Source organism: Terrapene carolina, unplaced genomic scaffold (assembly GCF_002925995.2).
Source record: "Terrapene carolina triunguis isolate 2854851 unplaced genomic scaffold, T_m_triunguis-2.0 Scaffold88, whole genome shotgun sequence".
Classification (NCBI taxonomy): domain Eukaryota; kingdom Metazoa; phylum Chordata; order Testudines; family Emydidae; genus Terrapene; species Terrapene triunguis.
The window spans coordinates 45102721-45118883 of NW_020664439.1; positions in this window are offsets into that span (position 1 = coordinate 45102721).

The window sequence follows — 16163 nt, forward strand, 5'->3', positions numbered from 1 at the left end:
GAGGCCCTGGACTATTAGGACCCCGTCCTCTTCAAATTCAGGTCAGTGAGAGCTTTGCATTGACTGCAGTGGCAGTGGGGTCAGGCCCCCTCAACTGCTGTAGATTGTTAGCTCTGTGGGGCACGGACCATCTTTTTGTGTTGTTTGTACAGCCCCTAGCACACTGGGGTCCCGGTCCATGACTGGGGCTCCTAGGGGCTATGGTAATACTCGTAGTAATAATTTTGAACTCTGACGAGCATCTTATTCAGAAGGAAAATGACAGCAAGACAGAGCTTTACAGGGGAAGGTGATGTCGAGTGAGGGGAGAAATAGGAGGATACACAGAGAGTTTCAGCAGAAGCCCCAGTAGGGTGGTGAACTACATTCAAAAGAACATTACAGGTCAGAGCTAAGGCTGGACTGCACCCTGCCATGGCTGGGTACCAAGGAGCTCCAAGCTGCAGGTGAAATTTGACAGACCAGATGTGCTACATGACTCCAATGTGGCATGGGGAGTGAAGGACAGAGTTACATCCTTGACTGGCAACTATCAGCTTAAGTCAGACCTTACTAGCAGAGGGACAGCATGGTTGGGTGGTTAAAGCATGGGACAGGATCAGGAGATGTAAGTTTTAGTCCCAACTTCACCACAGGCTCCCTGTGTGACCACTTATTTCTACAGTACTATTATACAGGGTGGTGCCTACCAGCCCCAACTGAGATCCGGGGCCCATTGTGCTGGGCACATTACAAATGGTTAGCAAGAGACTGCCTTACCCTGGAAAAGTTACCAATTATAACATCTCTGCACTTAGCTTTTCTGTACCTGAGCTCCCGTATTGTCAAATGGCAGGACTGCGAGAGACTCATTTTAGAAGCATAGAACCATAGGGTTAGAAGTGAGCGCAAGGGTCATCTACTCTAACCCCTTGCCAAGATGTCAGATTTGTTGTGTCTAAACCATCCAAGACAGATGGCTCCAGCCTCCTTTTGAAACCCTCCAGTGAAGGAGCTTCCACGACCTCCCTAGGCAGAAGCAGTTGAGTATATTTACCACTCCCCCCAGTTTGCGTCATCTGCAAACCTTATCGCTGATGATTTTATTATTTCTTCCAAGTCATTCATAAAAATGTTAACAGCTGAGGGCCAAAAACCAATCCTTGCAGGACCCAAGTTGAAACACACCCATTCTATGATGATTCCCCATTTACAATTACAATTTGAGTGATCAGTTAATCCATATAATGTGTGCCGAGGTCTCGGTGGGGAGGCCAAAGCGGAAAGTTGGCCATGGAGACTGAGCGCAGGCACTTTTGCAGAGCACTCTAGGGGAAGCAGGGTGTATCCAGCGCTCGCTGTATCTATCCCGGGAGTGATTTCAGTCTCCAGCCTGCCATCTTTCGCCAGTACTAGAATTCACATACAGGTTAAAGAAGAACAAAAGAAGCCGCATGCAGTGTTTGTTCTAATTCTGTCTTACATCTCTCTAGGCATTTATATCATGCTCATCACCATGCTCTCTGAGCACCAGCATGGAGAGATGGAACTCACATTCTGGAACAGACTACTTGATATGGGACCTCCAGAAACAGCATCCGTAGCCTCCAGTGAACATCTCAGGCAGGACACCTTCCCTACACTCCCCAACCTTAAAGGCAAAGCTCACTTTCAGCTAGCCAGAGTGCAGGGAATTCCAGAATAGATTCACAGAACAACTGGGGGTCACTCCTCCCTGCTTTCTGATGAGACACTGAAATTTGCATGACTTCATCTACTGGCTATGTTGAGTCGGGAAGACAGAGCAGAGAGAGGAGCTTCCAGGTGTCCAAGGGGTGCAAACTCATCACAGGTTCCAACACTGGGATCTGTTCAAGAAGCCTGAACTGCCGCACCACTCCCACCCCTACCACCGAGCGATGCTGTTGGGGGAACAGATAGGAGAGGAAGATGGAGACCTGCACTTGAAAGGACAACGTACGTGTACGTACACGTGTGTGTGTGTGTGTGTGTGTGTGAGAGTGTGAGTGTGAGAGAGGGAGAGACAGGTTGTCAAAGAAGCTATGTTGCATGCACCTGCAATCATTTGCCTGCACAAATTCAGCGGATTAGGCATGCAGTTCCGCGACTTGCGTATGCAAGTGTCCATTTGCACACATAACTGATGGTTTGAGCAGCCACAAAAGGGAGGTGCAGAGGTCAGCAGCTTTGGCAACACTTATAAAAGGGGAGCTAGTGAATGAGGGGTTAACTCAGCGAGCACCTCACCTTTGTCTTCAGCACAGCTGGTTCCGCTCTTTGGCAGCGAAAGCCTGTCAGGTCTAGTGCTGTCAGGGGAAGGAGCTCTGCCAGCAGCTGTCAGTGACGTAGCATCTTCAGGACAAGAAAGCAAGGCAGTGAGAAAGAGAAGTTTCCTTAACCCTGTGAGCATCAGCTACCGGGTCCCAACAAAGTGGGCACCTACCACTCCATGTAGATCTGACTGCAGCCTGAGGGCATGTGTCATCTGTCTCTCAGGTCCCTTGGTGCTGTATGCCACAGGCTCCCATAAGGAGCATATTTGCGTGGAACTGCTCTCTTTGCAAAGGGTCTCCCCCCTTCTCTCCCAGCCTCGCCTAAGTAAAGCAATTGGCATGTGGCGCGGGGTTAAGAGGGATCAGCTGTGGCACAGCTACAGCTGTGCAGAGCTGGTGCACACGTTTGATTTTGGATGCGTTTGCTAAACAGATATTTGAGGTCCTCGACCCTCAGTTGTTGCAGAGAAAGTGGAAGACATCTGGGGGAGGCAGGGTCATGCCTGTGCATGGACACTGGCATCACCACCACCAATAACCCTCTGTAACCATGCTCAGTCATTTGAGTCTCTGCCCGCACTTTCCACCCCTTGTCACTCTTCGATTCTCTCGCAACTGTCGGGGAAGGGGACGACGGTTCTTTGGCAGGAATCAGACGAGCACCAGATGGTGCCACCAGCTGCAAGCACTTTTGTTCCTGCTGGCTCGACTGGAGTGCTCGTGCATTTCGCAGAAGGAAATGGACGAAGGGGCCCCAGGCAGTGGGGGCATTTGTGAGCGTTGCCGTCGCCTGCCCAGGGCTGGTCTGTAGCTGTGACCTCATGCTGCGCTTCTGGATGGGGTTCGTCCACTGGACAGCTCCCCGAAGGCGGCAGCAGCAGAGGCCATTGCGCCCCGATAGGCCACCGACTCCAGGGGGGCTGATCGCAGGAAGTGGGGTGATAGTGGCTTTTGCCTTTGTGATTTTGTTTTCCTTGCTAGGCAGCACCCCTCCCCCTCCCCTGGTCACTAAGCTGTGCCTATAGTCCATAGACTGTAAACTTTTAGACTGAGTTCTCTGGGGCAGGGCTTGTGTTTTCCTGTCTCATACACAATCACACTCATTGCAGGCACTTAATGTAATAAGTGCTACTACTAATAATATAATCTCCTATTCGGGGTCTCACCACACCAGATCAGAGAAGAGCCCAGTAGGGAAGAGGTGAGTTGGAGTTTTTTCCTCCTCTCCATCTCACCGACTTAGGTTTATGGTTTTAGAGGGGAAAGAAACGGTTGTTCACATTCCAGTTGGAAGATTTCCGTTACGTTCACACCCTCCAGAAAGAAGTTCGATAAAAAAAGTAAACGCTCTTGCGGGAAGGCTGCGACGTAACACCACCTTATTTCTGAGAATTCAGAACGGTCCCTATAACAAGAGGCACAACTCCCCTCACCTTACTCTAGACTGGCTGGCTGCAGACTCCCTGCTGCTGGGCCCAGATTACACCCTTCCCTTCAGAGCCCCCTCGCCTGCCAGCAGGACCAGGGAAACCCTCTGAAGTTAAAAGCAACAGCCTACTGTTTTAAGAGTTTTCAATACACCACAATTTCCAGCACCCTTCAATGGCAATTCAGGTACAAGGAATCCCAACAACAGCCACTGGGTCATTCCCATCCACCCCGCCCCCAAGGGTGGCAACTCAAGGGTGAGGTTCTAGGATAGTTCTCTCATTCACAAGGTGTTTTGCAACAGCACGCCCAGCTTGGCACATTGGCTTGCATTCCCCCAGTGTGTGATTATCTCACCATCATTCCCTCCGGCGGTACCTGATGGCTGGTGCAAGAGGTCGATGAAGAAATAAATGAGAGAACGCTGCAGTACATGTTACAATGCCTGACAGAGCAGCCAACACTTCCTGGAAATCTTTGAAATAAAGCTCCCCCTTTACAAACAGTTGGGGCTTCTCTAGAGCTTTCTTCTTTACCTGATCCTGACTTCATTTACATGAGGGTGACTCAGGAGTGACTCCAGTGAAGCTAATGGAGTTGTGAAGACAGAGTAAGCAAGACCAGGATCAAGTCCTAAAGGTATTTGCCTTGAGAACAGATCAGTTTCTCTTAAGAGTCCATACGTTTCTGAAATCCCACCTGGCAACTGAGTCCTCTTTGTGATGTCAGAATAGTCTCCCGGCAAGACATGAGGTACTATGGACTATTATTAAATATTTATATGATGGTAGCACCCGGAGGCCCAGATCAGGTCAGGGTCCCTGGGCTAGGCAGCACAGAGAGGGAGACATGATCCCTACTCCAAAGAGCTCATGATCTAGGATGACAAATCACTTACAAAGACTGGGGGAGAGGAAAACAATACTGTATATACCGTCTATAATAGACATATTTTTGTATAAAATTGTAGCTAATCTTTTTGTAATTATGTAATTATTGACTGGGCCCCTCTACTCAGCCCAGCTGATTAAGAATAGGCACCAGATCTTTTGGGGTGGTGAATTCAGCAGGAGAAAGATCAAAGAATCTGAATCTCCGCCTTGTATTTTGTGCCATTACTTACACTGGTCAACGTGGATGCAAAATGGGAGACTTCTGATCTGGTCATGCTTTGGCCACCTGTAAGTGACCACATGCCAAGGCTGTGGAGGATCAGTTCCAGGAAGGAGAAAGAAGAAAGAGACCCACCTCATCCTGCAACCAGGTGCCAAGATAGAAAATGTGCCATAGGGAGAAATCCTAGCACGGTTCTCTCCAACTCAAACGGGATACCCTGGAGGGTATGATTGCCTGCCTAAGAAGTACAATGTTTATGTCAGACCTGAAGGGCTCACCTCAGAACCAGATCCCTCTACTGACGTGAATGAAGTTGTCCCTGCCTACTTTAGAGTGGAAGTCTACCCTCACTCGTAAATGGCTTCGTTTAAGTCTAAATTAGCTTGCAGACTCACTGGAGCAATGGCCTTGCCTAGATCCCTCTGCAAAGCGCCCCGTCGGCCCAGTGCTAGCCCATGACAAATGCCTCGCAGCATGCGACGGCTCTGAAAGCTGCAGTATAAACGTTTGAGGAGAATGGGACGGGCCAGGGAGAAATGTATCCCTCTTTCTGTAGCCCTTACTGCGGTGGTAGCAGAGGGCAGAGCAAAAGGAAGGGAAAACGTCAAACTGCCGAACGGTGATAGCAAAGGAGCTGTAAAGGGACTGAGGAGACAGGAATCTAGGTGGAGGAAGGATGGTCCAGTGGTTAGGGCATGAGACAGTGACCTCAGTTGAATTCCTTTGTGACTGTGGACGAGACATTTAAGGCCAGATTTTTAAAGGTATTTAGATGCCTAAAAATGAAGCTAGGCCCTAATGCCTTTAAAAACCTGCCCCCAAGTCTCTGTATCTCAGTTCCCCATCTGTAAAGTGGAGATGAGAGCACTGCCCTGCCTCCCGGGGGTGTTCAACATCAGGGGGGTGACTGGGAGGGACGGTGGTATTGGGGGCCCTGGACATATCTGTGTAGGCAAAGCACCAGAGTGAGCCAGGGGCTAATTAGCCACTCTCCTCCAGCCTGTGCCATGTACTCTGTGTATCCCGGAGCCCAAGCCGTATGGGGAAATGCCAGGCCTAAACGAACCCCCCAAAACTCATCACACACGCCCACTTCTGCTTTGAAACCACCACCTTACACACACAGAAAGGGTTAGAACAGCAGCGGGTTGGGACAGAAAATGCTCATGCTTCTGCCCTTAGGGCGGCCGAGAGCGGCGAAGCGGGGGAGGGGAGCATCGTGTCACCCTCAGTCAGAGACCCTGCGGCCAGCGGCCACGGCAGCCCTCGTCCTGCCGATTCAGCACTCCCTGCACGCTAGCTCCAATCTGGCTGCCCAAGCCTCGCCCGCAAGCAGCTGACAGGCTGGCCACGCTGCTTTCTGGCAGGCTGAGGAGTGAATGCAAGCATAACTTATCAGTATTACCTCATGTGAAAGCCCTGTGCCTTTGTATCTCAAGCAAACACTGGGCACCACATCCTAGCTGGTTCGCATTGTTATTCTGTCTGGTTGCAAAAGGTTAGCTCTGTGGAGCACAGCACGTCCACACAGGCCCTGAACTTTCGTGTGGCAGCCGGACCCGCACCCCACCCCACCGTCCCCAGAATAAATGGCTCTCCGCAGGAATAGCAACATCACCCGCTTCGTTTCCCAGGCACGTCCAGAGCCAAAACAACACGCCGTTATCTGGACTGCAAAGCTGCGCGACAGCCTCCGCCTGCATCATCCACGGCGCATAAATCTGCTCAGGTCGCGGTTCACGACGGGGTCATCCTGGTTCCCTCCCTCACCTTTCCCTCACCCCTGAGTGACTATAGCGCAGCCTTGGAGAGCTACTGCTCCGGTCGTACCCGCCTGAGACCCCCCGTACCAGCCCGCGCCCACCACCTCCCATTCTCTCACATGTGCTCGTCCCTGCCACGGCCCAGTCTCGCCACAGTCACCAGCCCAAACACCACGGGAGCTTAGCCGGGGAACCACACATGTTTCAAAGACTGAGCTGTATGGGAACAGAGATGGTCTCTTGAAGGCTTCCTCTCCCATTCCTCACTGCCCGGCCTCTCTCTCCCCCCCACCCTCTCCCGCATGACTATGGGACATTCCCACGGCAGCTACTTTCCCAGGTAAGTTATTTCTGTAACACAAGCTGATCCCAGGGGGGCCAAAGGGGTGGGGGCAGTAGTAGCAGATCCAGCCTTGTCAACCTGATACAAAGCTTGTGAGTAGAGGTGGACGGGGCGGGCGGGGATCCCAGACAAACACCCCTCCCTCAGAAGAACAGAAAACAAGACAAACAATCCCAGCTGTTAGCTTCTGAAGAAGGTCAACATTAGTATAAGCTGTGACCAGGACGTGCTCTGGGAGGAGTCCGAGGCCTCAGGCACTGGTGTGCGATCCGAGACACGCGTGGATTTGGTTTCTGGAACTATAGAAGGCAAAGCATGAACTTAGCAGGGGCTTCTCTCTTGCCCTCTAACATCCTCACTATGTCCTGAACATACGCTAGCAGGACTTGTGGCCCTCTCTCTTCTTCCTGGGCCATGGGCCTGAAGAGCCTCCTCCGCTCAAAGGATCCCATTCGTTTCATTGCCATTGCCGGCACCACCAACCCACCCTTCCCCAGGCTCCCTGACACACGGGTATGTCGAAAGTCAGCAAAGACAGGAAAGGGAAGTTACAGGACTAGCCAGAAGGCTCGTGGAGAAGAGAAATCAGATCAGTTCCCATCAGCAAAGACAGCTTTATCCAGCCTACTGCCAAGACGGGACACGCATCGTCATCCGATACACAGCGCTAGTACACAACTAGTGAAGGCCTGCTCGCCCGTCCCAGCCGTGCACGTAGCTCATTGCAGCTTTGCCCCCGGGGGCACCTCGTTACAGCTTGGTGCACAACAGGAGGGGCCTGTCATGCTCAGACTCAGAGGAAGGATGGTGTTGTGGTTAAGATGCTGGACTGGGACTTGGGAAATTTAGGTTCAGTTCTCAGCTTCCTCTTGTGGGCAAGTCACCTACTCTCTAATCCGTCCTGGGTCTGTCCTTGGCAGCGTTGTTGTAGCTGGGTGGGTACCAGGATATGAGAGAGACAGGTGGGTGAGATAATGTATTTCACTGGGCCAACTTCTGTTGGTGGAAGAGATCCCTTAGTCTCACACATGACTATCCCAACATGTGGTGTAGCGCATCAAACGCTGCAACAGCCGCTGTGTGAGTGAAACCAGACATTTTGTGAAAAGCGTTTGCCCGCGAGTCAGAGGGTGTTTTTTTTTTTTTTACAGACTATCAGGGTTGGAAGGGACCTCAGGAGGTCATCTAGTCCAACCCCCTGCTCAAAGCAGGACCAATCCCCAGACAGATTTTTGCCCCAGATCCCTAAATGGCCCCCTCAAGGATTGAACTCACAACTCTGAGTTTAGCAGGCCAACGCATTCGAGCACGTAGGGACACTCCATATCGGACCTCTCAGCTCTCAAAGGAAGCCTGTACAACAGCTTCAACAGACAAGCCTGGGAGCTTAAATTCATTATTTTGCTAGACACTAAGGACTTGTCTACACTTAACACCACAGTGGTGCAGCTGGATGGCTTCAGCATAGACCCTACCTACACTGACAGGAGGGGTTCTGTAGTAAATCCACCTCTCCGAGGGGTGGTAGCTGGGTCAACAGAAGAATTCTTCTGTCAACCTAGCACCGTCTACACTGGGGGTTAGGTCAGCTTAGCTACGTGGGGATTTTTCACACCCCAGAGACACAGAGCTACACCGGTGTAAGTTTCCAGCGTCGACCATTCCTCAAAATCAAGGACTCAATAGAGAGACTGGTTTTGCATCTCTTTACAACACTCTGGGCTTGCCTACACTTAAAATGCTGCACTGTTTCAGTGAAGACGCCACCTACACCGATTGGAGGGGTTCTCCTGTGGACACAGGTAATCCACCTCCCCAAGAGGCAGTGGCTAGGCCAACGGGAGGATTCTCCTAGCACTGTCTACACTGGGGTTAGGTCAGTTTAAATGCATCGCTCATCTGGGTGGATTTTTCACACCCTTGAGCAATGTAGTTATACAGACCTAATTTCCTAGCATAGACCAGGCCTCTATAACCCAATAACCCTCTTCTGTCTTATGTTAATGGCCCACTTCATTCTGAATGGTCCCTTGCAACAGGTCTTAACTCCTATGCTTAAGGGCTGGTCTACACTGGGAACTGACATTCGCACAGCTATGTCTCTCACAATTTTTCACACCCCTGGGCAATGTAGTTAAATCAACTTAACCCCTGGTGCAGACAGCGCTAAATGGACAGAAAAATTCTTCTGTCAACCTTGCTACAGCCTCTCAGGGAGGTGCATTAACTACAGTGACAGGAGACCCCCCCCCTCCCGTTGGCGTGCGTAGGTAGGGGCTTGTGTACACTTGAAGCACTACAAGTGGCTGCACCACTGTCGCGCTTCAGTGTAGACACTACCTCCACAGACGGAAGGGGTTCTCCTGTCAGCGTAGCTAATCCACCTCCCCGAGAGGCAGCCGCTTGGATGAATTCTTCCATTGACCTACCGCTGGCTGCTACACCGGGGTTAGGTCGGCTGACCTGCAGTGCCGAGGGGTGTGGATTTTTCACACCCCTCAGGGACGAAGCTGTGTTCACTGAACTTTTTAGTGTAGGCCAGGCCAGAACATCTACTCTTTAGCATTTCCAATGTCGACAAGCCCTAACAACCTGCTCCACCTTGTATTTAGCCGGGACGCGCTGATTACCTTTCCCAAACTGACGCGCTCTGTGGACCTCAAACGCTTGTCTCAGTCTCTTCCACCAACAGAACTTGGTCCAATACAAGATATCTCACCCACCTTCTCTTCAGACTGTCCAGTCTTTGGGCAGGGACTCCTGACTACATTTGTGCAGCATCTAGCACAGTGTGACCCTGATCTCCACTGCAGCCTCTAGAGCATTACCATGATACTAATAATTATTAATGTTAGGGGGTAATTACACCAGACCCTCACTCCTCACAAATGCCAACTGAGATGCAGGAGGAAGAATGGCGCATACCATCACCATGGCACGGGGAGTGGAAGGAAAAAGAACACAACCTTGTCCCCACAAAAAGTGAAATAGCATCATTTTTATCCTGTTCAACTAAGGACTACATTTCCCGCAGTCAGCTCACTGAGACAGCCCTGGATTTGGCCCCAAGGTGAAGAAACAGACAAAAGGGAACACACAAGGAAGCAGCAAAGAGACTAGGGCACCCAGATCATACAGAACAAAATGACAGAAGATTCCTATGGTGACCAGATAGCAAGTGTGAAAAATCAGGACACTTATTTTTTTTGCGGGGGGAGGGCGGTAGTTGCATATATAAGACAAAGGCTCCTAATATCAGGACTTCCGGTCACCCTAAGATTCCTGTACACTGCAGCATTGGCACAAAGATAGCCCTGTGGGGACAAGCAGAGGCCAAATTGCAGAGGCTCAGGGTGCTGGGAAGGGAACCTTGAGCAGCATAGACAAAAGAGGGTCTGAAATAATACATGGACCGAATGCGCAGGTGGTTTCAGTTAGCACAGCTCCACTGAAGTTAATGAGCCATGCCAACCTACAGCCACCAAGGACAAAGCCCACTGTAAACAGCATAAGTGACAAATTCTTATACGAGCTCACTAGGGAGTCATTCCTACCTTGTGCTGTAGGCATTAGCTTCTTCAGCAGCAGAAAGATGGCCTCCAGTTCTACTGCACACCCGCCGGGGTGAACCTTATTGCCCTTTGCCTATAATGCGGTCACTAATATTTATTAAGTAGCAAATGTACTGGGGGAGTGGGAGAGGGGTGGGGAGACGATTGGTTGGGCAGATAGCAGACATACGGGGCCCGATTCCTGCTGGTTGTCAGGGAAGAAGGATGCAGCAGCATCATATCTCTGCCCCAAAAGCAGATAGTGCCTACAAGGGCGGGAGCAACGCAAGACAGGGGCCTCTCTCTGCTCCCCCAACCCCACATCTGATTTGATCAACGGCTCTGCAGCAAGGACTCACCCCTCTAGTGCCAGACACATCCACTGCTTCCGGTTACCTCCTGAGTCAGTCAGACGAACATCCTCCCACACACACACGCAGCGCTGGTGGTTCCCCCAATAACACCAGCCTTCCTGGGGCTTACTAACAAAGCGGCAGTTCCTGGAAAAACAAGTATCACCGCCCCTGGGTCCCACCACCTGGTGCAGCTTCCGTGCCACCCTCCTTTAGGGTTTGCACCTCACAGTCCCATGGTTCTTGTCCCCCAGGTCAAGTAATCCTTCCACTCCTGGTGCAGATTTTCCCACAGCCCGCCTTCAAGGCTACACTTAACCGTCCATTGTATCCTTTGCAGCTAGGACTGTCACTGACAGCTTCTCCCAGCAGACTTCTGCTCCCTGTAGACCTTTTTCTACCAACCCACCAGCAGGCTGGCTAGACTTACTGCTAAGCCAGCTGACAGGCTTACCTTACATCATGTCACCTGACTGGCTACATCAGGCACAGGTGAGCCCAATTCCCCTAAGGGCCAGCCTTAGGACAGCTGCACTGGTCATGCATGTGCCCAGGGACCAGTGCCCTGTTACGGACCCAAAGGAAAGACCAGCTCCCTGGAAAGGGGTTGGGGGAATCTAGAACCAATCAGAATTTCCTGGGTTCTTGAATTCCAAACCCTGTGCAGCAAGGTCTTGTTCAGTGGAAACTGGCCAGATTAAGCTCAGATGTGCCCAGGCATGTCAGAAACTGTGGCCAACGTTTTCAAACAGAGGTGCCTAAAGCAAGGCACCTAAATCCAGATCTCAGCCTAGATCCTCAAAATCAATGGGAGTTGAGGTGCCTGGACACCTTGGAGGGTCTGGGCCCTTGTAACTCAGTTTTCACATGTGTGGAACCCTTGTCCTCCCATCAACCTCAGTGAGAGCTGCGGCACCTCTGAAAACCAGGACCCTCCCATTCACGGCTCCCTTTGGATTCCAATGACCGACTTTGAGAAGCTAGGGTTGAAAATGCTGGCCCAGGTTACTGCAAACGACAGCTGAGAGGATGGAAACTGGGAAGGGTTTAAAAAAATCGAATTGCCTTTTCGCCATCCGGGCGACCTGTTGCGCGCCAGCCAGGCCAGCGAAACCAGTCGGGGCAGTTTCACTTTGTGCATCTCCTGCCCGAGCCTGTGCTGGAGTGTTTGGCCTTTCAGACTGAAATCCCCTCTCCTCACCGACCCTATTCAAACCATCTCTTCACAGCCCATTTTGTAACGCCCCCGTTTAATAAGTACAAATCCTTCATTTGGAGCCTAAAATCCTTGAACTTTACCATAAAGGGCAGCAGGATTTCTGAGGCCCCAAACCTCACTGGGTTCTCTTATCCCAACAAAATCCCAGCGGCTTTCCTTCCTGCCCACCCCCACCCCAGTGGGGTTCAGAGCCAGACAGCTGCTGTGGGGACACAGACACCTCTTCTTCCCATACCCCCTTCACACGCAGTGATACTACATGTGCCCGATGCTAGATGGCTTTGAAGGAAGATGGCCACAGATTCACTGCCGGGGATGTTCTTGAAGCAGATACCCCGACACGTTCCCCAAGGCCAGGCCTGGTGCTGTCTCTGCACGTGAGTGGGAGCTGCTGCTTCTCTGATCACGGGCACAGGCGAGATTTCTGTTGCCGGTGCTTTCAAAGCAGCAGCAATGAGGTCACACTAACTGGGCCTGATTCTGCGGCCGTGCCGGTGTCGATCAGGAGCGACTCCCTGGAAGCCAGTGGAGTTACCCCTGGGGTAGAAGCAGAGTCAGTGAGATGAGGATCAGGCCCACTAGCACCTGCCCCCCTCTTATTATTAAAGCTCTGACGGTGCTGTGGATGGTGAAGGCATTGCAGGGGTGTAGTGTCATCCCCAGGGCCCAGAGGGGTAAGGGGAGGGGGCTGGCGGGGGCTTCATCTGCTTGTTCCCAAGACAGTGCCAGACGGGAAGCATAGCACCAGCGGCCGGAACACCGGGAGGCAGGTGTTTCAGGAGACAGTGATTACGTCAATGAGCCGAGCAGCCCCGTTATCAAGAGAGTGGCCTGGAAATTCCTTCCCATGGAACAGCTGCTGCAAAGGTTTGAGATTAACCCCTTCGCCGCCACTGCTCAGGCCAGGTACGCGGTGCACCACGGGCCCTGATCCAAAGCCCTCTGAAGTCAAGGGGAGTCTTTCACCGGTTTTTGGGTTGGCCTCAAATCAGCCTGAATGGGAACTCCCTGGGGCACTGGCGCCATGCTGGGGCTGCATCCAAGGTCAGAGGTCAGCTGACTTTATGGGCGGCTTGAACCTCTTGCTTGCGATCCGGCTACCCATTGGCCTGTTATTTTCTGACTGATATTGACACGGGCCCTGATCCTCGAAGATATTTGGGTGTCTAACTTCCATTGAAATCAAGGGTCTAATAAGCAAACTTCCCCTGCACGGGGTTTCAGCTAGGAACCCTATTACCTGTGTTCTCCCTTCACATCAGGATGGCCCATGCCAGGCCTTGGCTTATGGCCTGCGTATCTCCAGTGGAGCTGAGGGAATTAGATGAGGCATTAGTCAGGGCAACCATGAGCCCAGGCAAGAAGCCAATACAGAAAATTATCCCCTAAATGAAGAAAAAATGAGAGGGACAAGGACAGTTGCTTGTTTGCCACTTCTTTGGGTCAGTCCCCCTGGGGCTGGATCTCACCTTTGCTGGCATGATGTCAAATCAGCTGAGGTTAGAACGTGGGTTGAAAGCTTGGGATCTACTTTGGACCTAGAGCCAAAACGGTGTTTAAAATGTTTGAAGCTGTACCGGTTTGAAACTGCGTTTTAAACAACCTCAGCAAAAGAGGTTTGAGTCCTCTGTGTGGATGGACGGAGACTATCATCACATGCACTAGGCGAGGGTCGGCAGCTCACCCTCCATCATGCTGGCAGCACGGCCACATCTCTGATTAATTCATTTATGCACGCACCATTATTGCTTTCCCAGCACCTCAGATGAAGTCCTTTGCCAAGCAGTCGCCATTAATCCAGATCCAATGTAGTTGTTCCAGTGTCATAACATCTCTGGATGTGTTGAGCCCAGCGTCAGACTTTTCCCACTTGGCTTTCGGACCAGTTCACCGCAGCTTTATGGCTCAGTATTTCAATCAAAACGTTAACCAGGAAGCTGCGAAGTCCTTTTCCTCTTCAAAGCTCTGTTCCAGGGAGAGGGCCACTGCTCTTGTTGCTCATGGAACGTCACTGACCAGCCAGGAGGTTCCCAAACACTAGTCTGAGATGGAGGGACAAGGCCTTGGACCCTAGTGAGTTTGTGGTGATGTCCAGCAAGACCTGCAATAGGTCAGAACAGGGGCAGCAGGTTTGTATAATTTTTGGTGGTGCCCAGAATGGGTCCAAGTCCCGCCTCTCCCCCCTCCCACTCCCGCCTAAGGCTCTGGGAGGAAGTTTGGGTGCTGGGTGTGGGCTCTGGGCTGGGGCAGGGTGCAGCAGGGGTGCAGGCTCTGGGAGAGAGTTTGGGTGCTGGAGGGGTGTGGGCTCTGGGAGGGAGTTTGGGTGCTGGGTGTGGGCTCTGGGCTGGGGCAGGGGGTTAGGGTGCAGACAGGAGTGTGGGGTGCAGGCTCTGGGAGAGAGTTGGGTGCAGGCTCTGGGAGAGAGTTGGGTGCAGGCTCTGGGCTGGGACAGGGGGTGAAGGGTGCAGGAGGGGGTGCAGGCTCTGGGAGAGAGTTTGGGTGCAGGAGGGAGTTTGGGGTGCAGGCTCTGGGAGGAAGTTTGGGTGCGGGCTCTGAGTTGGGATGGGGGTTGGGGTACAGGAGGGGGTGCAGGAGGGGATTTGGGGTGCAGGCTCTGGGAGGGAGTTTGGGTGCAGGAGGGATGTGGGCTCTGGGAGGGAGTTTGGGTGCTGGGTGTGGGCTCTGGGCTGGGGCAGGGGATTGGGGTGCAGGAGGGGGTGCAGGGTGCAGGCTCTGGGAGAGAGTTTGGGTGCGGACTCTGAGTTGAGACGGGGGTTGGGGTACAGGAGGGGGTGCGGGAGGGGGTTTGGGGTGCTGGGTGTGGGAGGGGGTTTGGGTGCTGGGTGCAGGCTCTAGGACGGGGTTTGGGTGCTGGATGTGGGCTTTGGGCTGGGACTGAGGGTTGGGGTGCGGGGCGTGGGGCTGGGCCAGGGATGAGGAGTTTGGGGTGCAACAGGCAGGCTGTCCTGGGGCTGGGGTGCCAGAGAGGAGGACTCCCCCCAGCCCTTTCCCCACCAGCAGCAGCCAGCTCCGCGGGAGGGCCCCTCCCCAGCCCCCCAGCACAACACTCACCCAAGCCCCCCCCCCCAGGCTGCTGCTCAGGAGGTCCAGTCAGGATAAGCCCCCCCAGAGTTAACTCAGAGTCACCTGCCAGGAGGGATGGGGGGGGCTGCCATGCACCTCCTCCCTCTGCAGGTGCAGCAGCCACCTCAGCCTTCCCCCCCGGTACTGTTCCCTGGTGCCCAGAGCAGGCAGAGACACTCAGGGGCAGCAGGCGGGGGAGAGACCCGGCCCCGAACATTGGTGGAGCCGGGCCCCCCAGGCCCTGAATTTGCTGGAGCCCAGGCACCACAGCCCCATACAACTCACCACCCTTGAATCCACACCCTTTGGCAACAGCTCCCCTGGCTACCAGCCTTTCTGTGGACCTGTGCTCCGGCCCTGTCTAAAAAGGGGCCTAGAGGAACGCTTCTACCCCCTCCCAGACACTGCCGAAGAACCTGCCACAATCAGTCCGGCTGCAGACACAGTACAAACCTCGGAGATTTGGGGCCCTTAGGAGGTTTGACTCAAAACAATTCGTTGCCAGATATGGATGTGAGCATTTGCACTTCCTTCCTTTTCCAGTTAACCCCAACCCAAGCCGCAAAACGCATCACTGCAATCACCTGTGGCTTAGGCGGGAACCTTCAGTTTAACCCTTACAACGGTGGCATTTTTCAGAGCGATGGATATTGGGTAATCACGTCCTCCTGGGATTCTCCCACACGCTGCTCTTCCCTTTGCCTGACACCTAGATCATCTACAGGGCATAGTGGTGGATGGGTTACACATGCAGGCTTGAACCTCAGGTAGTTGGCTCTCTGGAAATCAATGGGATTCCTCACCGGAGTAAGGGCTTGCAGGGTCAGATCCGAGCACAGACACAGCCTCTAAAAGGTTTCCAAGCCCCAGCAGGGAAAGGGACGGCCTTCTCACTATTAACCCTGCCTGCCCCTTCCCACCGCTGGGCTTCCCAATCCCCACGTCCAAGGAGCTGGCTGGACGCTCGATCTGGTTTCAGAAAAGGAAACCACCTTTGCCTGGTGTGGGCTACAGCCTGCCACACGTCTTTACA